We start from the raw sequence: 25,981 nt of genomic DNA, 5'->3' as shown, positions 1-25,981 counted from the left end.
CCGTGAGGCTCGCCAAGCCCGAGGCGGCCGGGAGCGGCCCGGGTGGGGGGAGAAGGGCGGGGAGCTCCCAGCCAGCACCCTTTCATCGCGATCCGGCCCGGGATCCCAGCTCCGGGTGTTGCTTCCGCCTGCCGGCCAGCCAGCCGAAGAAGCGGGAGGGAGGAGCCTCACCGGGGGCGGAGCCTAGGTGAGGGCGGGCTCTGGGTCCCTAGGCAGCGGCGCTGTCCATTGGTCAGCCGCGAGGTCACGGGGTTGGGGGCGGGCACCGAGGCGGGCTCCGGCCCCGCCCCCACTCGGAACCCGACCGGGCTCGCGGTCCCCCCCAGCTGCACAGACATGACACAGACACACAGTCACTGCAGCTGCTGAGCGAGCCCGGCGCTCACGGCACGCGGCGGCGGCGGGGCCAGCCCGGAGCCCGGACCCCAGAGCCCGCCAGCGCGCCTCCCCGCCGGCCCCCGCGCGGTGACCCCAGCCTGCCGGGCGCAGGAGGGAGGCGGGGATCGCGGATCGCGCGCAGGCTCCGGCCAGCGGCGCCTGGCTGCCGCCGGTGGCTGCAGCGGCCGCTCAGCTCCGAGTGCCGGGCGCTCCGGGAAGCCGGCGTCCTCGGAGGCAGCCGCGGCCGAGGCCGGCGAGCGCTCCTGGCGGCGGGGCCGCCCTCCCTGGCTCCCCGCACCCACCGTGCGGCGCTCCGCTCGCCGCGCCTCCGCTCCTGTGACCTTCCCGGAGCGCCACCCCCGGCCCCGCGCCCCTGGCCCCGCGCCCCAGGCCGGGGCGAGGCCCTCTCCAGCGCCTTCTCGTGAAGCCGCGGGCGGGCGGCGCAGGCCCGGGGGGAGGAGGCGCCGCGGTCGGCTGCAGCCCCCCCCCCCAACCCCCGCCGCCGCGCTCGGCGCCCGGCCCGGCCCGGCTGCCTCTGCCCCGCCGCTGCGCTGGAGCCGGGGCGGCCGAAGCTGGGGGCGCGGCTGCGCTCGCCTCACCCGGTCGGCTGCGGGCAGGCCCTGCCCTGAAGGGGCGAAGCGGGGCGAGCGAGAGGTGGAGCCCGCCCCGGCAGCGGACCCAGGCCCCAGCTCATGCGGGGCGCCCCTGGCTTGGAAGAGTCCTCCGGGCAGAAAGCAGCTCCAGGCGGCGGCCCGGGAGGAAGAGGAAGGGACAGTGCTCAGCCTGGGCCATCCGGACCTTTCCCGTCGCGTTTGGAGCCCGGGGCTGTCCCGAAGTCGGCTCTTGGCGCCACTGCTGGGACTAGGGCAGCACCTGCCTGGACCCGGACTTGGACTCCCTGCTCCTCGTAGGCGGCAGCATCTCCACGCCACCCAGCTCTTCCGCGGTCTCCCTCTGCTTGGGGGCAGTCACGGCCAAGGTAAGAGCTCTGGGAGGCTAGTGAGCCGCCGCGGGGGCGCTCTGGTGAGCCACGCTGGACAAGTTCTCTGAACCTGTGGCTGGTACCCACTCTGCTTGGGATGCCAGCGGAGAGGAAGGCGGGCCGTCAAACCCTCTGTGGCTTGGGCTGGGAGCAGTGGAGAGGCTGGAGGTGGAAGACCCTAGGCCTGCCAGGCTCCCAGGCAAACAGACTGCGGATGGGGAGCAAGCCAGGAAGTTTCCCTTTAACAGCCTGAGGGGGGGTGCTGGGCCCTGTGGCCCCCTGCCTGGGCTTGTTGGTGGAGCACCTGTGCTTTGGGGAGCCTGTTGTGTTTGGACAGGTCCCTCTTTGTGCTCCTCACCTCTCTTTCCTGGTGTGATGCTATAAACTTTTGTTTGCTTCTTGTTGCAGAGAGGCCAATTTGGTGGTGAGCAGTCACAGCTTGCGAGTCCCTTTTTAGGATAGAGTGTGTGGTTGGCAACAGCATCTGTAGGCGAAAACTCCAGGAGCTTTGTCAGTTGTGCTAGACAAAGCTTCTTGTAAGGAGTGATCAATGTACACTGGCCCAGGCATTCTTGGAAATGTCACTGCTTTTGAAGGTTGGAGTGAGGATTCCAAAGTTTGTGCATCCTTCAGTTATTTTGTTCATTGCATTATTATCTTCTTCTAAATGCTCCTTTTAAAGGACCTGGTTTTACAAGCCTGTCCTTGCCTGTTTCAAATTTATTAAACCTATGCGCTTCCCAAGGAACCATCAGATTTTAAATGGGTCACTTCGGAAGGAACAGATTGTCTCTCACACACTCAATCCATCCCCCGGGTGACCCTGTTTAATGGGGATGGATTTTTTTTCTGTCCCTGTGCTGATGTACTTCGGTTGAGCAGGTTTCTGCTGAATTCCGAATCCGTGAATTTTGTCCCTCAGTCCATTAAAATGATCTCCCGAGGGAGCAAAATAGCGGCTTACATTTTCTGTGAATGTCACAGGAAGTTTTACAGGGTCTTACATAAGTGCCCCAAGAGAGAGAACCCCGGCGGCTCCTGCTTCCTTCAAGGGGATTCATGGTGGGGGCAGGTGGGGGCGTCCTTCTGCATCACCTAAAGGCAGAGCCTCCTCTCTCTGACACAGGTGGAGACCCAAAGTGCTTATTCACTGGTGGAGGCAGTCACCTCAGGCTGATTTTCCTCCTCACCTCTCCTGTCTTCCCACCTCAGGATCAGCTTTGATAGACTGAAGATAAGGGCAGGTTCTAAATTAGGAAGAGAACAGTGGTGGTTTCTTTTTCATCTCTCACAAATGGGTGACTTGAATGAATTACTCTCTGGCATGCTTGGGCCTCGCGGGGTGTCGGGGGGAGCTAAAGAAACCTGCTTTAGGTTTTCACACATCTCTTAAGTACCTCTAGTTTTCAAGAGTGCTCTACTTTAGTGAAAATTGCTTGAGGAGAACACGTATTTATCAAGCCTGGCCCTGTTAATTCCATTCCAGGAAGGAAGCAAACGATTTAGATCTTTGTGGCAACAAATCCCCCTAGTAGAATAGAGAGGTTTCTAAGGATCCTACGGGTCTGGGGTGAGCAGTAGCTGCCAGCGAGTGTAGGTCCTCTTTGCTGAAAGAATGGGCTCCGTCTTGGACAAGGTTTTGAGGCAAGTGAATGCAGATTCCTTTCACTTTCAACTACAACTGGAAGGGTCTTAGAAATGAAATGAAGGTTTTTTTGTTGTTGTTTGTTTTGTTTTGTTTTTATCTCGTCATCGGTTTTGGAAGTGTTTCTGTCTCTTGGGAAGGTTGTCAAGGGTTCCCTTGGTTTTCGATTCCTGAAGTTGATATGGAAGGCAGGAGGGCGAGACCTGTAGTGTCTCCATCCTTCAGCCACCTACAGGACACTAGAGGGGACTAGTTTTCTATTCCACGGCCAATGAAGAAAGCACAAGGCCTGATGTTACAAAGCACTGTAGCTTATCCTTTAGAGCTCATGAACCTGACTTTTCGGTACCCAACAGGCGGTTGCACTAATGAATGGATTCCGAATGCTTCAACAATAGGCCTCTCACATCTAAAGTGTCATTTGGACAACTTAGAACTAGTTAACTGCAAAGTGTTTTGTGAAATTCTGAAAGACTCATTTATTGCTTCTAAGTATATAAGGGCTATGCGTTTTGGGAAGATGGATGCTCCTGCAAACTCTACCCTTTGGACATTTAACCATGCCAATTTTAAATTTCCTATTTGTAATCAGAAGTTCCCCTTACAGGTTTTTGACACATGCCCCACACAGTCTTCATAAAATCACACTATTTCAAAACATCCCTAAAATTAACTCTATCACACTTAAAACTTTCTTGCTGTCCTGTTTTTATAAGTACGCATCTTATGCAGGTGTTAACATTTGATGGTGCGGTTGCACTTTTCTCTGAGATGTGTTCTGTGCTTTTAACAGTATTAAATCATTAGTGTCTGATTCTTACAGCAGAATTAGAAGATAATTGGTTCCCTGAAGAACAAAGCCCTCTTGCCCCCGCCTACCCACAATAACTGCGTATTATCAAAGCTGACCCCAGAGGTGGGAAGACATGAAAGGTAAGAGGTAGAATCTAGAAATAACTGCTCATTTCAGAATACTGACATAAAAAAGGGAAATGCCACGAAGACTTTGGTCTTAAAGCATTCTAAAAGGTCCAACTCAACATGTATAAGTAGACTGTGTGGGGCCTGCAAACCTGCATGAGTTATTTCATTTCCTTGAACTCTGGAGTGTGTTTTTGACCCTTTGCTCATCTGTATAGCACATAGGTAGTTTAAGGGGAGCTATTATTGTGGTGTAGAAAAAATGGTCAGCATAAAGCTTTATTTCTACTATTAGGCTTTGTAGGTTGATTCTCGTAGGTGCAGTATAGCCAAGGGGTAAGAGATTGGAATGGGAAAATACCAATGCATTTGCCATTGAGCCCTGACTAGTGAATATTGATCCTGGTCTAAGGCATGACTGAAGTCTTGTGAATTTGAGACAGGAGAGGCTGCAGAGGTACAGAAATGGTGAGACAACATGCTGGCTTTTCTTGGGGTCCATGATCAAGGTGAAGGTATCTTTGGGGCCAGAGATTCTCTGAGAAGAGGGAGCAATACAGGCTTTTGGGCGTGTGACCCAAGGGACTGAAAGCTCAAGGCACCTGCCATGATGCACCTTGGGGATACACTACCTCACAGAATCTGCTAGTGTTGATGAGGTCTCCCTGCTCCACTCTGGAGTATTTGACATTGAGAGGTACTCAGCATCTCTTTGTGACATTGATATTTGATGAGTGAGTGATAGGCAGAAGCCAGTTTGTTACATATATTTTAGAAGACATTTCTCCTTTTAATTTAACATTAAGTGAACATTTACACTGTGGCAGGTGCCCTGTGCTATACTGTGGTCATAGAGGTTCTGCATTTAGCTTCTAGTCTTTTAGGGGAGGCAGACGGTTAGCTCTTGCTGTAAGCTAAGGACTAGCATGCAGGTTTGTTCAAAGGATGACTTTGAGCTTGCAGGGATAGTAGGAAGGAAGGGAGTCCCAGGTAGACAGACAGCATGAGAACTTCAATGTGTCTAGTGTATATGGAGAGTACTCAGTAGTTAGTGTGACTAAAAGGTGAAATGTTCCAGAAAAGGCAAGCTTGGTGCTAGAAGGGCAATACTTTGATAGAATTCTCTGCTAAGGACTGTGCTACAGCTTCATGCTCTATGGATTCAAATGGTGGCAAAAATTGTTGCTGGATAAGATCCCAGAATACTAGTTGATTAATTCACATTGTTATTAAATACAGAAAAAGATTTTTCTATTTCTTTCCTTTGGGGGAGTCCATTGTCCTTCTACATATAGCATTTTGCCTGTTCTTTCAAAAACTATTAGCATTGCAGACAAGGGGTCCCCATCAACCCTAAGTCTGCCCTCTTGTGTACATGAATTACATGTGGGATTTTCATTATGTGATTATGCAGCAGTGGGAAAAATGACAATGTAACTTGACAAATGATATAGTATGAAAAAAAAATCCTCTTTTCTATAAGAACAAATTCCATTTTGTCAAATTTGTTTCTGGATGGAGTTGTGGTTGCATTTAACACTTGAACAAGGTTCTTGTGTTATAATCATTTCAGTTCTGGCCTAAACTTTCTTTGCTGTTGGAAAGGAAGAGATTTATAATATTGAGAGTAGAAGTGTGTATGTGTGCGTGTTTTGTGGGATGGGGAACTATAGTCATCCATCCCTTAGCCTTAGCATCTGTAGGGTTTGCTTCTAGGATGCCCCTGCAGATGCTAAGATCCACATATGACCAGGTTGCTTATTTTAATGTCATAGTATTTGCATCTAATCTTTGCAGTTCTCGCATATATTTTAAATCATCTCTAGATTTCTTAAAATACCTAATACAATGTAAATGCTGTGTAAATAGTTGTTATAATGTGTTGTTTAGGCAACAATGACAAGAAAAAAAAAAAGTCAACATGTTCTGTATAGATAAAGTTCTTTTCCTGAATGATTTTCCATCTGATGTGGTTGGATCCTGAGATGCAGAACCCCAGAACCCAGTGATCTAGAGGGCTGACCATATATGGTGAGGAATATAGGCAATGCTGTAATTTCCTGGAGTATATTAGAGGTAATGGAAAATCGTAGTTACAGGGGTGATCTCCAGGATCAAGTATATTTTCAGAAACAGGAGCTAGAAGGACAGAGGTGGTAAAAGTTGAAAGTGCTCTTGCTCTCATGCTTGCCTTTGCCCCTTTGTAAAGTAGAAGACAGGGTGGTTTAAGTAAAATCAGGAGATCTGGAGACTGGTCTTGCTTCATCCTATGCTAACTTGCTCTGTGGCCTTAGAATGCTTCTTGACATCTCTGGATTTTTCAGGCACTGTCTGAATAAGTAAAGCATTATTTATCTACTAACTAGGAATTTAGACGCCAAGTGAGGGAAAGGGCTCACCTGAGCCAGTTAGTTGACCAAGCTCAGACTACTCCTTAGGGTTTTAGCTTACTGGCTGTGAAATGGGAAGAGGCCTGGCCAGGTCAAAGATGTACTTTATCTTGAAATATAAAACATGGCCAGGAGGCACCGCCAATGAACAGAACTGCAGTCTTTGCTGTGTTGGCCTTAGACTCTGCATAGTGCAGACTGCATTGCAACCCCTCTCATACAGGAGGCATTTCCACCCACACTGGTAGCCCTGCCTGCTTACCTCATACTGTGGAAACCTGTTGATCCTGGAATGTTGCACTGTTCCTAAGTTGCCACTTGAGAACCAAGTGCTTTGTGATTAAAGAAAAAAAAAAAGTTGACCTGTTTCAATTGTTTCAAAATTAAGTGGATACAAACTGAGTTGATCCCTCAAGATTTTGCTGAAGCCTGGACTGCAACTTGGAAAGGGAATCCCTTCCTTTTGACCTTGTAGGGGAGCTGTTGGGTAAATATGAAGGCAGAGATCTTATGAAGAAAAATAGAGCAGAAGAACAATTGTGACCCAGGACAGTCAGGAAAAATGCAAATGACTTGTTTCTGAGCCTCCAAATTTGTGAGTTGCTTCTAAGAGGCTCTTCACCACCACTGGCCTCCTGGGGGTGGAGGGCATTGCCCATTAGGAGGAGGAGATCTGGAGTAAGTACAATGTAAATGTTAGGTGTGTTGCATTATTATTTCAATATTGAAGCTAAGTGAGCGAGCTCTCTATTTTAAGAGAATTGGCATATGAAATCTGATTTTAAAACCAAGTAATTTAAGAGAAGTAATTATTTGAGGACAAAAGGATTTTTGTTTTACAAAAGGGATTTATTGCAAGCCTCCTTTTAATAGCTAGTTCCTTTATTGTATTTGAAATTATTTGATTAACATAATCATGATGGACACTTTGGGGGAGCCTCACCTGTTTGTTACAACCAAGGACTTTTTAGAAATAAACTGAAATCTTTTTTTTTTAAAGATATAACCCAATACATTCATCTACTGATGAGAACTTTTATAGGAAGAAGTACAGGAGATATAAACAGTCACAACTGCTAAACTGTCACATGGAGTCACTCTTTCTTGGTGGATTGATTATTTAACTGTATTCTTCCTGGAGGGAAAAATCATAACTCCCTATGTACAGGAGTCCCTCACCCACTCTCACATTATACTTCTAAGAATATTTCAAAAATAGAAACAGTTTAAAAGTAAATTAGGTAAGACTTTCCAGGATTCAGAGTCTTCATAACAATGAAGACATGGAAATCATTTTGTTGCAGCTAAAGTAGTGGGGGCGTGGATGAGACATGTAAAAATAAAATAGCATTCATGAGTGTCCACTGGTTCTTCTCTCTCTTAATGGAACTGTCTAGGGCTTATAAAACTTTATTATTATTATTATTATTATTCCTTATCTCTTATGGAAATTTCCCAAAAAAAAAAAAAAAAAAAAAGAATTTGGTCTAGAAATGGAATAAGATGGAGGTGTTTAAGGCTCCAGAGGTAATTTTGGGCAATCTGGAGTTGTAGGTAATCACAGGCTGGTGCTGGAATTGAAAGTGCAGTCTCACCTATAATTTGAGCCTCTCTTGTCACATTATGGACTGTGCTTAGGACAGGCAGTAGACACAGATGGAAATGGAGCCCTCGCTACTAGGAGAGCTTTGCTCTTAACACAGTCCTTTTCTGAATTATGAAGGCCAATTGGGAAGAAGGGGCCCGACTGATCTTCCCAGCTTTCCACCATAGCATTAGAATTTAGGAGGATTTATAGCAGAATATGGGCATGTGGAGATTTCTTTCTTCTTCTTTTTTTTTGAAAATTTATATTTAACTGGGAATCCTGGACTCCTGAGTGTTCATTCTGTGTTTAGGAATTGCTTCAGCTGCCTTGGATACACGAGACACATATTTGTTATTATTGAGTAAGGTTGACATTATTGTAGCTAACTGGAAACCATCCATTACCCCTTTTAGTTTCCAGAAAATTGTGCAGGTTGTAATAAACCAGCACTATTTGCATCCCAGCCTGGTTGACAGACATCAGCTCTCATCTGAAAATGGCATTTAGTGGTTGCTTCAGGAACCACAGGAGGAACAGGCAGAGTGACAGGTGGGGTGCTGCCTGGTGCTTAGTAGGTCTACATTAAATAGGTAATTGTGTACGCTCTGAATGGTGTGTTGAAGGAGTGAACAGTGGCTTTTTCACAGACAGTAGGATGAGGGAGAGGTGGGCGCATTACAGAATGACAGTAGATTTAAGTGGTGATAGACTTGGACTCCTTGAGGCCACTCCAGGAAGCTTTCATTTTAAAAATAGGAAGGACATTTCATATCCACAAACTGAATTCTGTGAGGGACCATTGTTGCTGTTCTAACATGGACGACTTTGTGGGAGAAAGCAAGCAAAGTACAATAGCAGAACAATCCCGAGTTTTCTCTCCTCCGGGTTGGGAGGGATCCTGGCTTGTCTGGAATGAGAAGAGTGGGCATGCTCTGGGGCCTGTACATGCCACGAAGTCTTGGAAAGGCCTTGGGAAGCATTTGCAGAACCACAGGCCTCAGGTGACTGCGGAAGGTGGTCTTTTCAGTGCTGGTGATGATGGACGTGGCGGTGCGGTGGTCCCTTCCTGCTGGTCTCTGTGTGAGGAGGGTGGGGTGGGCCTGGGAATGGAGCGAGGGCAAGCCCTTCTCTGCCACGTTGGTTTTTTCACCCCCTTCTCTGTTATGCCCCCACCTGGGTTTCAGGTCCCCCACCTGGGTTTCAGGTGTCGCCAGCTCTCGCGGATGGCTTTGCTGAGTAAGTAGAGGTGCTGTGCTGAGATACCACCGAGCCCCGAGGAGAACTCTGAGCCCTTCAGACCAACCCCTGCATTTTACACCGGTGGACATTAAGGCCAGGGCCGTAAAGAGAATTATCCCGGGGCCAGTGGTCCAGGCTCCCTACGGCAGCGGCCCTGCCTTCCACACCGCACACTTACCTTCCAGGCGCGTCCTCAGCCCCTCCCCTCCTCTTCCACACATTCATCTATTCCACAGGCAAAAGCGCCTTCTTGGGTGCTTGCTTTGTGTCGGGCAATGCCTCCATTTGATCACTTAAAGTCATCCTTCCAGAATCCCTGTGACCTGAGGATCTTACTTTCCTGCTTCCCAGGTGTGGAAGCTGAGGCTTGCCCCGGGCTCGCACCTGTGAGTTTGAAGCAAGGATAAGGACTCCTACTCTAGCTGTTCTGCAAGTCTCAGTGCTGACCCCGCCCCTGACTTCTCCACTCCTAGCCTATTGGCTGTGGTCTAGTATCTCAGGGCTGACCCCGCCCCTGACTTCTCCACTCCTAGCCTATTGGCTGTGGTCTAGTATCTCAGGGCTGACCCCGCCCCTGGCTTCTCCACTCCTAGCCTATTGGCTGTGGTCTAGTATCTCAGGGCTGACCCCGCCCCTGGCTTCTCCACTCCTAGCCTATTGGCTGTGGTCTAGTATCTCAGGGCTGACCCCGCCCCTGGCTTCTCCACTCCTAGCCTATTGGCTGTGGTCTAGTATTTCAGGGCTGACCCCGCCCCTGGCTTCTCCACTCCTAGCCTATTGGCTGTGGTCTGGTATCTCAGGGCTGACCACGCCCTTGATTTCTACACCTCTAGCCCATTGGCTGTGGTCTAGTATCTCAGGGATGACCCCGCCCCAGGCTTATTGGCTGTTGCCTAGCAAAGCCCCTTGCCTTCCCGCTTTAGTGACCTTGATGCTGTCGTGCTTTTGCTGGAGCAAGCCCACCATCCTCTCTCTCATCCCTGTCTGGTTGTAGTCTCTCCTTTCTGACCATAGGCTCTGTGACACTGTATCTTTATGATGTTCCCTCACTGGCCAAGCCAACGTTTACCAAGCCCTTTGCAATATGCAGGTTCCTGCTGGACAGCAGGAATAGAGGTGTGGAGCTCCCTCATTCATCCAGTAGCCTGGGTTTCTGTTAGCAGATGAACTTGGGAGTCTAGGTTAGGGCTGTGGGAATTGGAAAGGCAGGGTAACTTTTGATCAGGGTGAGGGTATATTGAAAGCTGTCTTATAGGAAGATGAAGGACAGTGCTGGGGACAGATTGGAGTAGGGAGAGATGGAGGCTGAGACGCCACTGGACGGGACTTTGCACCAGTTCATTGATGTCTTAGTCTGTGTTCTGCTGCTATAAGGAAATACCCAAGATTGGGTAACTTATAAGAAGAGGTTTATTTTGACTTAGAGTTCTGGAGGTTGGGAAATTCAAAAGCATGGTGCCATCATCTGCTTGGCTTCTGGTGAGGGTCTTGTGCTGCTTCAGTGATAGTGGAAGGCAGAGGTTTAGCAGGAATTTGTAGAAAGAGAAGAGGGAGGTCAAACCCCAGTTCTGTGAAAGTCTGAACTCACTTGCATGAGAAAAGTATTAATCCACTCAGGAGCGCACCCACCATGATCCAGACGCTGCCTGCCTCCTGACACTGGTACACTGAAGAATTAAGGTTCCAATGCATGAGCTTTGGGAGGGGCCCTACTCAGACCATAGCAATATATGACATTCTAAGGGCTTCTGGGCTATAACTGTTGCATAGGACACAGTGGACAGAATACCCTGAATTTTATCCTCCATATAAATCATAGGCTCATGAGCATCTGAAGTCTGAGATGATTTTCATTGTGCACTGAAAAGTGACCTCATTGGAATAAAGTCCACTTGTGACCTAACCAGAAGTTCTTAAAATAGCACTTTCTCCTCTGGCTGGGCTGGGGATGGGGCTTTGGTGAAGTACACTCTCTTCCTGGGGAGCGGGGGGGTTGTTGAAATGTGCCCAGAGTTTTGTAGAACAACCATTTCCCTAATCTTGGATGATACCCAATATGGGATGTAAGAGAGAAAATTCGCCTTTTCCTCATGAGTGGCTCCCAACACAACTGTGGAGAGCTTTGAGCAAAATGCTCAGAGCTCTCACATCTGGGCTCACCTTAGAAATGGGGTCTGTGCCTTGGCCCCGAGACTGCCAGGGCTTCTCTGCCGCTCGCTGCCAGATGATAGTACAGGCTTTGGAAATGGTAGTCAGTCATTCTGGATAACAAGAGCTTTCAAACAGGATGGTCCAATCACTTAGAGATAGAGAGTCATCATTTCTCATCTTTAAGGAAAGAGTGTTTTTGAAGACAGTTCTGTGTACTTACCCTTACTCCCTCACAATCAGCCACTGGAACACATCCACCTTTCTCATCAGGATGCGCAAAGCTTGTTCACTCAATCTGCCCCTGCCTTAGCCTCCTTGTCACCCCTCCACCACCCCCGTCTCAGGCACCACCAATCCCTAAATCCTTAGTTTTCTCCCTTACTGGATTTCTTGCCCTTGAACCCTTCGAGCTATGCACATACTTCTCATCCTGCTCCCTCACCCTTTCCTTATTTCTCTGGCTGGGACATTCCTGTTTTCCCTTCAGAACCAGCTCAGGCCGTAGACAGTCCTTCCTCCAGGCATTTCCTGCTACTGGGTACTGGGTGGCGGGGTCCCTTACCCTGACTCCTGCTGCTGCCCTGGCTGTGCTGTCTGCGGACATCTTTGACTTGGCTACATCTTGCCTTTCAGGAAAGATGTCAGAACTCAGGATCTTCAGGTGCACCCTGTACCTGGGATGTGCTGTCTTTCTTTTAAGAGCAACGACAGTGGTTGCTTTGGATTTCGTAGTTGTTATGGGCCAGGCGTATTGTAACCTTTTCTGGCTTAGTGTTGGGGATGCTACTGTGCTGGAGGTGAGGTGGCGGGAATTTGCTTCTCAAGGTATTCCTGAATCTAAAGAATGAATTCCTCCCTCACCCCGCCACCAAGAACTGGAGTGGTTATTGCTTCTCCTGGCCTGCATTGATGCTCTCCGGAAACCTGGTGGTGGTGATGGAGGTGAGGTGGGGACATGGTCCTGCCATACCTGCGTGTGTCTTCATAGAGACTCTTCAGGGCAGTGTGCTATCGTGAGGGGGAGGGTGACTTGAAGATCATCAGTACCTTTCCTTCCTCTTCCCTCCCTCAAGCATTTGACTCTGGCTTGATCCTTGGGTGCTGATGGATGCTTTGACCAGGGCTTCTGTTTAGTAGGTTTAATACCATTTGACATTTCTTAAAGAACCAGATACAGGATGCCAGTTATAATTGATTGAGAAATATCAGACGGTTCTGGGGAGTGGCTCTGAAGGACTGGATGAATTTGTGTAGAAGCTTAGCAGCAGCGTCCAAGGACTCCATGCACACACACACACATACTTATGTCAGAATATTTAGTACTGCCTTTCTGAGGTCCATTTGGGTTTTTATGCACTGCTCTTGTAAGCCAGTTATGGGTGCTGCATGAATAAGTTTGCTCAGCAAATCACAGGGCTGTGGCAGAGGAGTCCTGTGCCTGTTGGAGGGTTTGTGTGACCCAGGCACTGACAGAACTTTATCAGCTTGCCGTGGCATGAGGCGTTGGTTGTGTGGGTCATGACACCCCGCTGCTTCTCCAGAGGTGGTCCAGGGGAAGCAGGAGATGCTTTCTCTGGTGATAGCTTTTGCCATTTTGTTTTCCCTTCTGCTTGAGTTTGTCCGTGAATCCTGTGGAAACAGCCTTTTTGATCTCATTAAATCTGTTAATGTGTGTGTACTGTAGAGGACGTACTCAGTAGTGTTCGCTGTTGTAGTTGCTGTTATTTAGAGCTTTGTCACCATATCTGACCCCTTATTGTGTAAAATAAAGAGGCAAATGGCATGCTTGCCCACTAGTCACCTGAGCCTATTTTCCAGGAGTCTTATGTCCACCTGCTCTTTTCTCTCATGGGAAGTTTGGGCTCTGACAGATAAAGAGATGAGAAACTATGAAAGGCATAGGAAATGGCTCTGCCTTAGCAAGGTGCTAGGAATACGTAGTGATCCTGGTAGTAATTATAGCTACCATTTGTTGAATGCTACTTATGTGCTTGTGGGACATCCTTTACATGCACAATGCCTTCTGGTCCCCACTACAACCCTCTGAACTGAGCACTTTGATTTTAGAGGTAACGAAGGAAACTGAGGTTTGGAGAGATTGTTATTTGCTGAATGATAAAGCTGGAGACCCTAACCCAGTTCTGTCTCCAGATTATTGGCTTTTCATCTTTGTCCTGTTATTTTCTAACCCAGGTATCTTGATTTTGAAATATGGTGATTCTTGACGTTGGACCAGGGAATACACAGGTATGAAGAGTTTTAAGGAAATCAACTTCTAGATCTTCAGCCTCACATACATGCCCATCCTGACACGGACCATCCTGAGACCACCCCCCTATCTACTCCGTGGTTCTTCTCCTACTTTCCCTTTCCTAGTTTCCTTTCCTAATTCATAAAGGCAATGTGCTGACGTGAGGGGGAGGGTGACTTGAAGATCATTGGTACCTTTGATAAAGGTACATCACTTGCCTCAAACTAATCTTACATTGGTGTGTTGTTCTGGGTATAAAAATCATCAAGGGCGCCAAAGAAAGGGACTATTGAAATTGCAATACGAGAACCTTCTCTTCCACAGGGCTGCCCCTTCCCCTGTTTCTTTTACCTGCTGAACTAGGTGCTACAAACAGGGAATTTGGGTCCCTTTCTCACGATAAGAAGTACTATAAATTTTTGAATACTTAAAAAATAACTTGCGCTTGAATTTTTAAAGTGAATGATGGATATCAGATTGCTAGATTCCATTTAAAAATATGATGGGGGAGTTTTATTTTAAAATGTTAATGTTTACCTTGTGCTCAAAATTATATCCTTAGAAATTATTTAGTGTTTGATGAAGACTTTAGATGTCAGCCTAAGAACGGGCAAGATGGTACAAGTTTTTCAAATTTCAGAATAAAAAAAGCTTGAAGACCAATATCCTATATACTTTCCCCAACATAGCGAAGTAAAATTACCGAGTAGTTTAAGTTGTTTTTGTCCTAGACCTTTATTTGCCTAAAGATTTGTTTCCGTAGAATTTCAGAGACATCAGTCTCTCCTGCAGCTCATAGATTGCATTCCTGATTAAGGATCCTTCAAATTATATGGGGATTCAGGAAAATGAGAACACACTTTGAATTTTGGTGAAACTTTACACATATATTTAGACGTGTGATTGTGTATACCAGAGTATCTTACAAACTCATTAAGAACTGTCTGAGGCATAAATGATAGGAACTTATTTCATACTCATGTTGAGTAACATCAATAACAAGTCATCTTTATCTGCTCAAGTAACTGAAAATAGAGGGAAGCATCAGGCAGGGTTGAATCCAGGTTCCCGGTACTGCTCCCTCCCTTGGCTCTGCCTTCTGTGTTAGGTTCAAGATCCTATGTCACATCCCTGGAGTGGGTTGGTTAAGGGGGTGAGTCCTCCGTGCATTATGGGTAGAGTGGGACCGGGTGTTTAGGCACAGAATTCCAACATGTTCAACAGGAAGATCAAGATGTTGAAGTCCTGTCAGTCAGACCCAGGCTCTCTTCTCTAGCCCTGTGTTCTCCTGGCTCACCCACCACCGCCACACCAGCCCTTGTGCTGACTGCTGTTGTTCAGTTTGAATCAGAGCTTATTGTTTGGGAACACCTTTTCCTTTAATAGGAGTGTCAAGAAGTCAAGGTACGGTGACAGGAACTGGTTGTAGGTTTTGGCCCAAAATGCTTGGGATCATATAGTGAGAATCTGAACCTTCTTCTTTAGGCTCTGTGCTACCATGTTGGAATTGTGGCGTTGCCACCGCAGGTCGCAGCCTCCTAGATAAACTGGGAGAGTGGACTTTGGTTGCAGCATGGGTTCCATGACTTTTGGGGGGAGTGCGGTGAAGGCTGCCCCATGATGGGACTTTGACATTGATTTGAAGCACGTGTTAAGCTGGGTCCTCTTTACTCTTCCCACGGAGCAGAGGATTAGGTGGCCAGTGGTTCTGCAGGGCTTTCGTGGTGCTAGTACTGCTGAGCGTGAGACACCCCTGTCTTCCTGTGTATATGTCTCAGGGAACGGATTTTGCCAGGGCCGGGTTTCGTGAGTGCGTGCGTGGACCCAGTCACGAAGGGCCACTGTTGTGTCGGAATGACTTCCCTCCTCACCCTGAGCACACCCCCTTCCAGGCCGTGCCGATGACAAACCTGTCCATTACCCTACCTTGTCAGGAAGCTGTCATCGTTCTCGCTCCTGCATTAATTATTGTTTTAACATGCCTTGTGTGCTCATTGTCTGGTCTGTGTTTGTAATGGAACATCACAGCTGAAAAGATGTGCGGAGTAGGTTGCTGCTTGTCAAGTTGTAGTCTTTTCATGTCAAAAACCCGTAATCACCCATTTAACTTTTGCTTACCTGCAATCCAAAAATTTCCAGCGGTGAGGCTTTGGAAAAGCTGATCGCTACAAGATGGGATTAAAGTGTACACGTGTTGATATGGGATGAGGATGAAGGCCCGAGAGATCCATACGTGTGTTGCCATCCCCTCCTGTGCCAGTGCGGATTGGGTTGGCCGACTGGGGATTGTCTTCTTGGAAAGCTGTTGAGTCCCTGAGAGAATAGGATCCAGGGTCCGGAGGTTTTGACAGAAACTGGTTTTTTTTAATTATTATTTCTGTGTTGAAGTTTGCTAACTCATCTAGGGTAAAGGATTCAACTTCTCTGAGTTAGTTTCCCGTGACTGCCATTACAAAGCACCACCCTCTGGATGGTTTAAATCAATAGGAAATTATTGTCTCACAGATCTGGAGGCCAGAAATCTAAAATCAAGGCGTCTCAGGGTTGTCAGTGCCTTCAGGTGAGAATCTTTCCTTGCTTCTTCTAGCTTCTGGTGTTGGCCAGCAGTTCTGGTCCTGCCTTTGCTTGTGGATACCTCCCTCCTGTCCCCTGGCCATCTATCTGTACATCTCTGAGTTTAAATTTCTCCTTTTTTATACAAAGACCAGTAACATTGAATCAGGACCCACCCTAATGACCTCATTTTGACTTGCTTACATCGGTAAAGACCCTCTTTCCAGAAAATGTCACATTCTACAGAGGTGCTGGGAGTGGGGGGCACAATTCAACTGGCCATAGTCTCAGAGCTGGTTTTCCTCTGTGAAGCACAGTTTGTCAGCCGTTCCCACCTTCAGTGTAAACATCAAACACAATCTAGAAAGTGTCCTGGAACACACCTGGTCTCCGACTCGCAAGGTCTCTGACTTACGATGGTTTAATAGGAGTTTTTGATTTGAGGATGCTGCGAAAGTTGTATGCATTCATTAGAAATCACACTTTGAATGTTGCATTTGGATCTTTGCCCAGTTGGTGTGGGGTGGGGTCGCCCCTCCTCTTGAGATGCTGGACAGCAGCATAGAGCCCTGGCTTCCAATCATCGGCTCCTTCAGAGGGGTCAACAGCTGTACCCTACAGCTGTGTTGCTGAGCTGCGGTGGTTGATTGGTTAGGAGTATTATTGTCCATGCATTTTTGACATATGATATTTTCACCCACATTGGGTTTATCATGAAGATGACCCTGTCATAGGTTGAAGGTCACCTGTCTATATCCTCTCACGAAGACTGGAGACCCCATGAGGTGTTAGATGGTCTTCATTCCAGATATGTGATATGAAATAAGCATTTGGGTTTGACACATGATAAGTTCTATGAGTTTTTTTTTTTTTTTTGATTAAAAGTCCTCTGGGATGTCTGAATGTCTGACTGGAGCTGCCTGATCTGGGGCAACTAGGAGCCCATTGGTACCAGAAAGGAAGGGGAGCCCATCCAGAGGTGGAGCTCTGCCCCTTAGAGTCTGGGACTGCTGGGTCACCTGCCTCATCCTGGCTCAATGGCCAGTCACTGCTGCCCTGTGGTATCATTTGGGCATAAATCCTGAGAAGTCTGTCCCAACTCTTGAATCTTTCATGGAGAGCGTGGGAATGTATTTTGGTTTTATCGGTTTGTTTTCATGAGCTGTGTTTTGATATTCAAAAGAGGTTCACTCAGGGGCAGAGGCTAAGAATGTTTTCTGATGGTGTTTCTCTTTTGCTTCTTCCTAATCACTTGCAATTGTAAGGGGGAAAAAAGGTACAAAACAAACACAACAACCCTCCAGACCTTCCCAGTGACATTGAAAGGACCTGGTCTCTGCCTTCCTTTTACACGCAGCGTAGAGTAGATTGCTATCTGAATTTGGGTTTTTTTGGAGATGCCTAAAGTGCTACAGAAAGCCCACTTCTTCGTTAAACAGGTCTTAGCATATTCTCATCACTGGATCAGGATTTCTGAGGGTGGCAGGGGGCCAGGGTCAGTTTGCTCAGATTCTTTCCTTCGTTCACTCATTCATTCAGTGAATGCAGAGCACTGGTCATCGGTGATGTGCCAGGCGCTGTGCTGGGCACTGGGGTGAGGAGGAGAAGAATGAGACCACGTCCCTGCTTGCATGCCGTGTTCTTCTGGGAGGCTCGGTTCCCCGTGACCGGGCTGGGTTGTCCCGTAGCCCTCATGTTTCCAGGCCATAATACTTCTTTTGCCACTTGCCACCTGCAGTTCTGAGCTAAAAGCGACCATATATCTAACTCCACTTGGTATTTATTGGGTTGTTACAGCAAATTTTGCAAAGCCAGAGGCACCGCTTGGTTGGAAGGAATCTTCTGTATTCCACCCCCAAGAGGCTGCTCAACGGGCTTTGATGATCTGTAAAACCCAGCTCCACTTGTAGCACGTGAGAGCTTGTAACTTTTTTTTTTTTTTTTGCCTTTTCTGAATTTGAGGCCTTTATAGAGGATTTTGAGAGTGGGGCGCTGTCAGGCGGGTTTTATGTCATTGCCTCTCACACGGGCGATGAAGTTCCGGGATCAATTTCGCTGCACGGCCGCCCCGCGCTCTGCCGCACTTGGAAGCGTTACATTGCGAGAAGTGCTCTTTTCGTGGCGAGATTCAGATGTGGTAATTGAAATGGGGATGCCTGAAAGGACTATTGATGTCCCCACGCCTGCACTGCCATCTTGCAGAAGAGCCCAGGGGATTTGCTCCCTTGTTCACTTCTGAGGGGGAGGAGCCTAACGGACAGTCCTGCCAGTGGCCCCCCACAGTCTGACCCTCAGGACCTGTCCCCCATTCTCTTCCTGATGGATAACACTGGAGGAGGACTTGACAGAATTGACAACGAGCTGTCTTGGAAGATAACATGTCAGGGGCTGAGGGGGCGGAAGGGAAGGTTTCTACATGGATCTAAGAAGGAACTGGTGGGACGCATCTCGGACGGTTGCATAATTCTATCTTAAAATGAATGTAGCAGGAATCCATTTGGGAGAGGAGGAATACAAGTATTATTATTAAAGTGCTTCACACTCCTCTGCATCTTGTCTAAAGGTAGGATCCTGAGGGCTCTTAAAAGGCATGAGACCTGATTGGCATATTTTGTGGATGAAAATCAGGGGACTTGTCCAAGGTCACCCCAGCATCATGGCAAAACCCAGACCTCCTGACTCCCCACCCCTTGCCACCTCCCTCCAGCCTGCGCTGTCTCCCACATGAATCAGTGGCTCTTTGAAGCAAGACTAAAGCTGTCCTTGGGCACGTCACCCTCCAAAGAGACTATGTGGCCCTCCTGGTGATGGTTGGGTGGCCGCTGCTCTGCTCACGTTGACGCAGGAGGAATGGCAGGACCTGGTCTTGTTTTTTAAGCAGGGTCTCATTGCCTCGATTATTGAATGTATCTTTTAAAGATGAATATAAAACAGCTACCCTCCCAAGCAAATCATAAAACAAATTACGCCCTTGCCACCCAGAACTACAGAGAAACAGCAGGCTCTTGGCGGCGTAGAGAGTAATGGTTGCAATATTAAAACAATGAGGGGGAAACCAGGATCCAATAGCTGAGCGCAGGCAGGAGAACAACCCCGTAATCCCCCAGGGATAATGGGTCTCGACGACAGGCCCCTGTGATTTATTGTGCTTAATGTACTTATTTTTATTTGTGCCCTTCAACACGGAGCTTTGTCACTGAAGAGATTTGATAATGGCCTGTTTGCAGTCACTTAGGCTCTGTAATAAAGCGCCACACTTGGGCTGTCTGTAGGGCTCATTGGCATTCCCCTCCCAACTCCCTTCATCGGCTGAGATGGGATGGGGGAGATGGGGACTTCTCCCCTCCCTGAGCTTCCCCACCAGGCTACCCATCCTGGCGTCCGTGCCTGCCCAGGCCCCGCCTGCCCCTCTGGTTTGCGCTGCTCCAGGACAGGGACTGCCAGGTGCAGCATCACAGTCCTGGGAGGTCAGGAAGTGCTGAGATGGATGTTGGTGCAGGTTGCACGATGAGGCAAATGTACTCAGTTCCACCCAACTGCACCCCTCAAAACGGTTGAGGGAGGAACCCCCCCCCCCCCATCCTGCCTATCATAATAGATGCCTGGAACTTCGTCTTCATGCATCACCAGTGTGAGTTTACTGCTTACAGCTTTGGGGGTAAGTAAAAATAGCAGCGGAGGAGTGGCTATGTAAGGTTTCCCAAAAGAATGGGCTTGATTTAAACGCTGTCTTGCGCTCTGATGGCGGCAGCGGCAGCAGCTGGTTTGCAAAGATGGGTGTGTCTCATCGACAGTTGTGAGTCAACCTGAGGTTTTCATTTCAGCTTTTTCCTGGGCTTTTGGGAAAGGGAAGCGGAAATTCTCCGGAGACTCCTCAAAGCACCGACCTCCTTTGGGCAGCACCGTCCGTAACCTGCTGAGGTTCGGGCAGAGAACTCCAGGGTGGCAGCTGGGAAGTGCCTCAAAGTGCCTTTTCTCCCTCCGGTCAGTCCAGTCAGTAGGGAAGGTGCTGTGCTCTGTTGGGTCTCCCACTTGACTTCCATGGCATGGCCGGGGAGAGTGTTGGCTTCGTTCTGCCGACCACGTAGCAGAGAAGGGCTCCTTTAAAGGGTAGAACCAGCAAAAAAAGTCAGGAGTGAGCCCAGGTGGGTGTTGCAGTTGAGGGGATCCATGTCCTGGGCTGCAGCAGGGTGGCAGCCCCACTGGGAGAGAGCTGTGCTCAGGTGACGCTGCTCTCAGCCACTCCAGCACCCTTTACCCTCCTTGGGCCTCATCAAAAGTTTCTAATATGCTCCCAGTCCACTCTGCTCCAGTCCAGACACATTCTGGCCTCAGCTGAATCCCTGGCACTCTGGTCCAGTGACCAGTTTTGGTTATATACTCCAAAGAACTAAAATCAGGGACTTGAGTGTAATTTATTTGTACACGTGTTCGTAACAGCATCATTCACAAAAGCCCCAAAGTGGGACTGACTTAAGTGTCTATCAGAGGTCAGATGGATGAACAGGAGGAGATAAATACACACAATGGAATATTATTCGGCCCTAAGCAGGAAAGAAACCCTGTCACATGCCAAATTGGGGGTCATTACACAGGGTGAAGTAAGCCAGTCACTGAAGGACACATAGTCATCATTCCACTTAAAGGAGGTTTCAAGAATAGGCAAATTTATAGAGAGAGAAAGCAGAACCGTGGGGGCTAGGGCCTGGGGCAGGAGTTGGCAGCATGCAGTGGACAACAGAGTTTCAGGTTGGGAAGATAAAAGTGTCCTGGCAGAGTGTCGTAGGGATGGTTGCAAATGACGTGAACTGACTTCTACTGAACCCTCCAGTGGTTAAAGTGGTCACTTTTATGTTGTGTGTATTTTGCCACCATGAAAAGAAAGACTGGGCAAGCAGACTCTAAGGGTGCCTGGGATCCCCACCTCCTGGTCTTCACACCCTGTGTCATCCCACTGTATGTGCCAGGGACCTGTGACCTTTTGTAACCACCAGACGGCGGCAGAGGTGGTGGGTGCCACTTCTGGGATCACATCCTGTTGCGTTTGTAAGACCCGCGTCTTGCAGGCAGGGTCCCTGAGGGCTCTTGTTGCTGCCTGGATGAGGTTATCATGTAGGGGGAGCCCACTCAGCAAAGAAATGGGGGTGACTTCAGCAATCCAGCCATCGGCTAGCAAGAAGGCAGTGCATTCAGGCACAGGGAACAGGATTCTTACGGCACCGTGAGCTTGCAGGTGGACTCTCCCTGGAGCTTCCACCTGGTGACACTTTGTAGCCTTATGAGACTCTGACCCACTTAGCTGTGCCCAGACTTATGCCAGAGCTACAGAATCGGAGAGCACAGATGTCTGCTGTTGCTGGCTGCCAACTCGAGGGTAATTTGTTACACGGCAATAGATGACAGATACATGGCCTCCCAGGAGACTCGCCGGAATGGATTCCATCCTGGTTCTCTACCCTGATCACTGGAGGGCTGTGTCATCTTTTCTTGTCTTCTGGAAGGGAGCAAAAGAATGAATGGCCTCTTTTTTTCTGATTTCTAGTTACACTCGAATACATTCATGGTGAGAGCCCATTGACCTTCTTGGTTCCTTCCCGTGCTCTTCCGGCCTCAGGTTCGCCTGTCCCACCCGGAGGCTCGGGGTACCAGTTCCCCCCACCTACTTGTGCAGGTGAGCTCTCTCCCCACCCCTGTCTGCATCTCTCCTGCTCCAGTGCTGTGACCCTACGTCTTGCCTGTGCACTAACACAGAGGGTTGAGTGAGCAGATTTGGGGGGTGGACTTGATTTCAAATATTCTGTCCCATTTGTTGCCCCCATAAACTGCTAAACTGCCCTAGAAATTCCGTTGTGGTATGTAAGCTCTCCTTGGACCGACTCCCACATAATAAATTAAAAAGATCTGCTGCCACTTCTTGAACACTGCCATATGTCATCCACTTGATTAATGGTTCTCATTGTGTTTGCTCAACAGTCCTGAGGAGGTGGGTGCCGTGGGGCTCCATCTACATAAGACACAGTGAGGTGTGTCTTTTCTTGTGACCCAGAGTTCATATCTGGCCAAAGCAGGCTTAGAACACCATGCTGTGCTCCTGCGTGCCTGACCTCATTGCTTTGGAAGATCATGGAGAGATTTCTACAGGTCCTACCTTCTAGTTTTGCCTGGAAGATAGAGTGGCTGCAACAGAGGCCACCAGGGTTCTGAACATTTACTCCTATGAGCCATGTGGGGTGGGGTGGAGTGGGGGCCCACTGAAATAAGGGGAGAAGAGGTGGGGTTGTGGCTCAGTGGTAGAGGGCTTGCCTAGCATGTGTGAGGCCCTGGGTTGGATTCTTAGCACTGTATATAAATAAATGAATAAAATAAAGGTCCATCAACATCTTAAAAAATAAACCAAAAAGAATGGGGTTTCTTACTGGAGCGGGCTGCCCTGGTGGGGAGAGTGAGGGGCCCCAGTGGTCTCACCTTGGCTGAATTTTGGAATCCTTGGGGAAGCTTTAATGTATGCCAACCAGTGCCTGCACTCTACACCACAAATGTTGGTTTGTGTGCCTCTTGTGTACAAGGGTCAAAAACTCCAGGTGATGAGGGTTCGTGGCCAGATTCAGAACACTGGGGCACAGGGTCTCTGTATGGTGGACCTTGAACAGAGAAGGTGGAGCATCAGGGTGAGGGCATGGTCCCACCACCAACCCAGCTCCTCTCCCTACTGGGCAGCAGACCCTGTGAGCTTAGAGGCTGGCACTCGCAGAGGGGGCTGTAGGATGGGCTTCCGAGAGCTCGTGCTTTTGCTTTGGAACTGACAGGTCCCAGCATATCAGTGTCTTCAGCTCACTCCCTCCTCTGCACACAGTACAGGGTGCAGGGGGTCCCCAGGGACTGGGCATAGACACCCAGCAGGCCTTAGTGAGGCAGCTGTCTGTGCTGCGTGGATTACCTTTGGCCTTGCCTAGGGTTAGCGGTCACTCTAGGTGTCGGGTTTTCCCAGGCTCCCCAGGTACCTCTTGGTGAGGAGGATTAGATCGCAGGGAGTAGGGAGGGACCCCATGATTGTGTCTGCGGGGATGGATGATGAGCTGATGGACCCGCTGTGGGTGTCCTGTGCAACTTAGTTTAGTGGTCAACTTCAACACCTGTTGAGAGGACAAGCACAGGGAACCTAAGGCAGCTGCAGTAAGTAAAGGGTTGGGCAATTTTTTACCCTATTCTATTATTTTCTGGTAAGTTCCCCTTCCCTTCCCTTCTTTAAACTGCTTGTTTTTCTTCCTGTAAGAGAGGAAGACGTTTTTTAATGTGCTGTGGAGTCCATTGGAACGTGAGCTGTTGATGGAGGGGTTTGTCTTCCGTGTGTATTTTTTGGGGTGTGTAGCCGTGGGTTGTGGGGGCCACAGGGGAAAGAGAATCATTTAAGATTTATTCTGTGATGGGGTCCTAGGAGGAACTACCGGCGTTACTGGGGTGGGGGAAGGCAGGGGGCTCCGGCTTGTGTTGGGTTTTCCTCCCCCATTGGAGCAGGTGTCTTCGTTCACAATTAGAATGCTTTTCTTTTTTCTTTTTTTTTTTGCCCTACCTTGTCATGGGAGATGACACTTCTGCAGACTTTAGTCTTTTATGTGTTCTAAACCGAGCCCTTTCCCCTGCTGTGGCTTCAATAATGCATCATTTCATAAGTTCATGGAATTTAATGTGCCTCTGCTCAGCCTCCAGTCTCAGCTAGGTAGTTAAATGAAAATTAACCACTGTAGGTTGGGCTCAAAGTCATCTCTTCGCCTTCTCCCTTTGGATCCCCTCTCCTCTCCGCTGCCCCGTGTGTGCAAAACAGTGTCCCTTTTTCTTTCCTTGGTGTGGCGTGTGCAGGACGTTCCCCGGGGTAAGTGGGAATATTGATTTATTTCATAATCCGAGATCCATGAAAAAAATAACAGTGTGAACGTACAAGTTTTTGAACTGCCGCCTCTCCAGCTGAAGTAGAGTGGAGTCTAGGGACCTGTAGCAAACTAATATTTAACGAGAGTGCTGCTGTTGTGCCGCATTTTGGATTCGAGGTGGCTGCCGGTGAAATTGGCATGTGTCCTGACAGGGCTCAGAAGTGGGCTCCGTCTTCATTCCCTTCATTCACTTGTTCACTTATTCAGTGCCTAATGATCATTTTATATGGATGAGGCACCCGGGTGGTGGATGTGATAGGCTATTTGCATTAATGGCTTCCATTCTTCACAGTTTTCTGAATTCCTGCCCGATCTCCTTGACTTGGCTTTGGACTCGACCACGTGACTTGCTTTGACCTGTAGGATGAAGTGGAGGTGATGGGGTGGGAGTTTGGAGCCTGTACCAGACAAGATCTGAAGCATTTCTGTTTTGTTTTTTTTTTTGATGTGTCTTTGCATTTGCCACAAAAAGAAAGTGTGCCCTGGATGCTTGGAAAACAGCCTCCAGCCAACCTGAGAGCCTTCAGTGAGGAACCCAGCCCCCTGGAGATCCCCTGAGTCCCAGCCAACTTGCACATGCTGAGCAGAAAGAAATGATTGTTGCCTTAAGACTCTGGTTTCTCAGCAGCATTGTTATGCAACCGGTGACGGACACAACGGATACTGATAGGATTCCGTCATGAGTCCCATTGAGAGAAGAAGTCTTAGAGTTGGGTGATGTTGGTTGGAGGGTCAGGACGAGATCATGAAGTGCCAAACAAGATAGAGTTCTCAGTGGCCTGTGAGAGGACTCAGTCAAGAGAGTCTGCGGGAAGACTGACCCAAGACCTCATGGGGGGGGGGTGGCCTCTGAGACGGTGTTATTGAAGTCCAGAATAGGGGAATGTTGACCAGGATTCTGGATTAATATATGGTGTTTCAAAGTTGATTCCCCGTTGAAGCCAATGCATTGGTGCATATTTCCCATTAAATATCGAATGACTTTGCTTTCATTAAACCAAAAAAAGAAAAAAAGACTATTAAAAATTATAGCTAAGTTGATGTCAGGGAGCCACATCCCCCTCTGGGCATAGCCAGAATTTGCACTGCTTATCACAAACCCAACACAGATCTGATGGACCTACTGTGTGCCAGGGATGGGTTGCTAAGCATCTTATATTTGTAATCTTATGAAATCATCATCATTGTGTTGACGGCTGTAAATGCTAATAATGTCATTTCCATTTTCCAGGTAAATTAGCTAAGCCTGAGGGGGAAGGTCACTTGCTGAAGTTATGCAGGGACGTCAGAGTCTCATTCCGCTCCCTGCCCCTGTCCCCGTCATGACTGACATCCTCGCAATTCGTTTTTGAATCACGTAGCACAGTGTCTTGCACACAGCAGGTGCTCAAAAGATGGCTGCTTTGCAGAATGGAATAGATCTAACAAGAGGAAAAAGTGCCTTTCACCCATGTCTGTGTGGCCGTCATCACCTAGGAAGGAGGTGAATTCCTGGAGCAAAATCCACTGGCACAGATATTGAAAGCACCTCAGGTGTTAGGGAGACCCAGAGAAGGGGTCCTTCATATAGTTCCGGAAAGATAACGTCTCTGGGAGGGGCCGGCTCCGAGGGAGTCTGAACAAGGAGTCTGCATTGGCCGCGGGAGGAGGAAGGGCTTGCTGTGTGCTTCCCTGGCGCCCCCGGTATCTTCTGGGTCAGGGCAGATGCTCCGAGCTGTTGCTTGAGGGAGGGAGGTGGGGGCAGAGTCTTCAGAGCAGCTGTGATAATAAACTTCCCAACACGTGAGCCTCTGCCATCTCAAATCCTCTTTTTTCCAGCATTAGGGAAACTGAGGCAGCACCCCAAAAGGAGTTACGGCCCATTTTGTCCTGAACAACCCGGAGAATCATTGCCTGAGAAGATGGGCTTATCACCAATATAAAGATGCCTTGAACGGTCCTGGGAATGCTGCAGA

General features: G+C 48.6%; 1 protein-coding gene across 5 annotated transcripts in view; it reads left to right on the top strand.

The window, feature by feature from the left end:
• The first annotated feature begins 938 nt into the window (after positions 1–938).
• Positions 939–25,981, top strand: part of Large1 (LARGE xylosyl- and glucuronyltransferase 1) — a 492,360-nt gene continuing 467,317 nt past the window's right edge. For 2 of the 5 annotated variants that reach the window (XM_076855087.2, XM_076855086.2), the window contains exons 1-2: positions 939–1,357; positions 21,641–21,769. The gene's annotated coding sequence lies outside the window, so the exon portion shown is untranslated. Of the gene's footprint in view, positions 1,358–3,828; positions 3,939–21,640; positions 21,770–25,981 lie in introns of all 5 variants that reach the window. The other 3 variants (XM_076855085.2, XM_076855088.2, XM_076855091.2) reach the window with 2 other exon arrangements.

Source organism: Callospermophilus lateralis, chromosome 4 (assembly GCF_048772815.1).
Source record: "Callospermophilus lateralis isolate mCalLat2 chromosome 4, mCalLat2.hap1, whole genome shotgun sequence".
NCBI lineage: Eukaryota > Metazoa > Chordata > Mammalia > Rodentia > Sciuridae > Callospermophilus > Callospermophilus lateralis.
The sequence above is the reverse complement of the archived record's forward strand: the minus strand, read 5'-3'. Positions and strand labels throughout refer to the sequence as shown.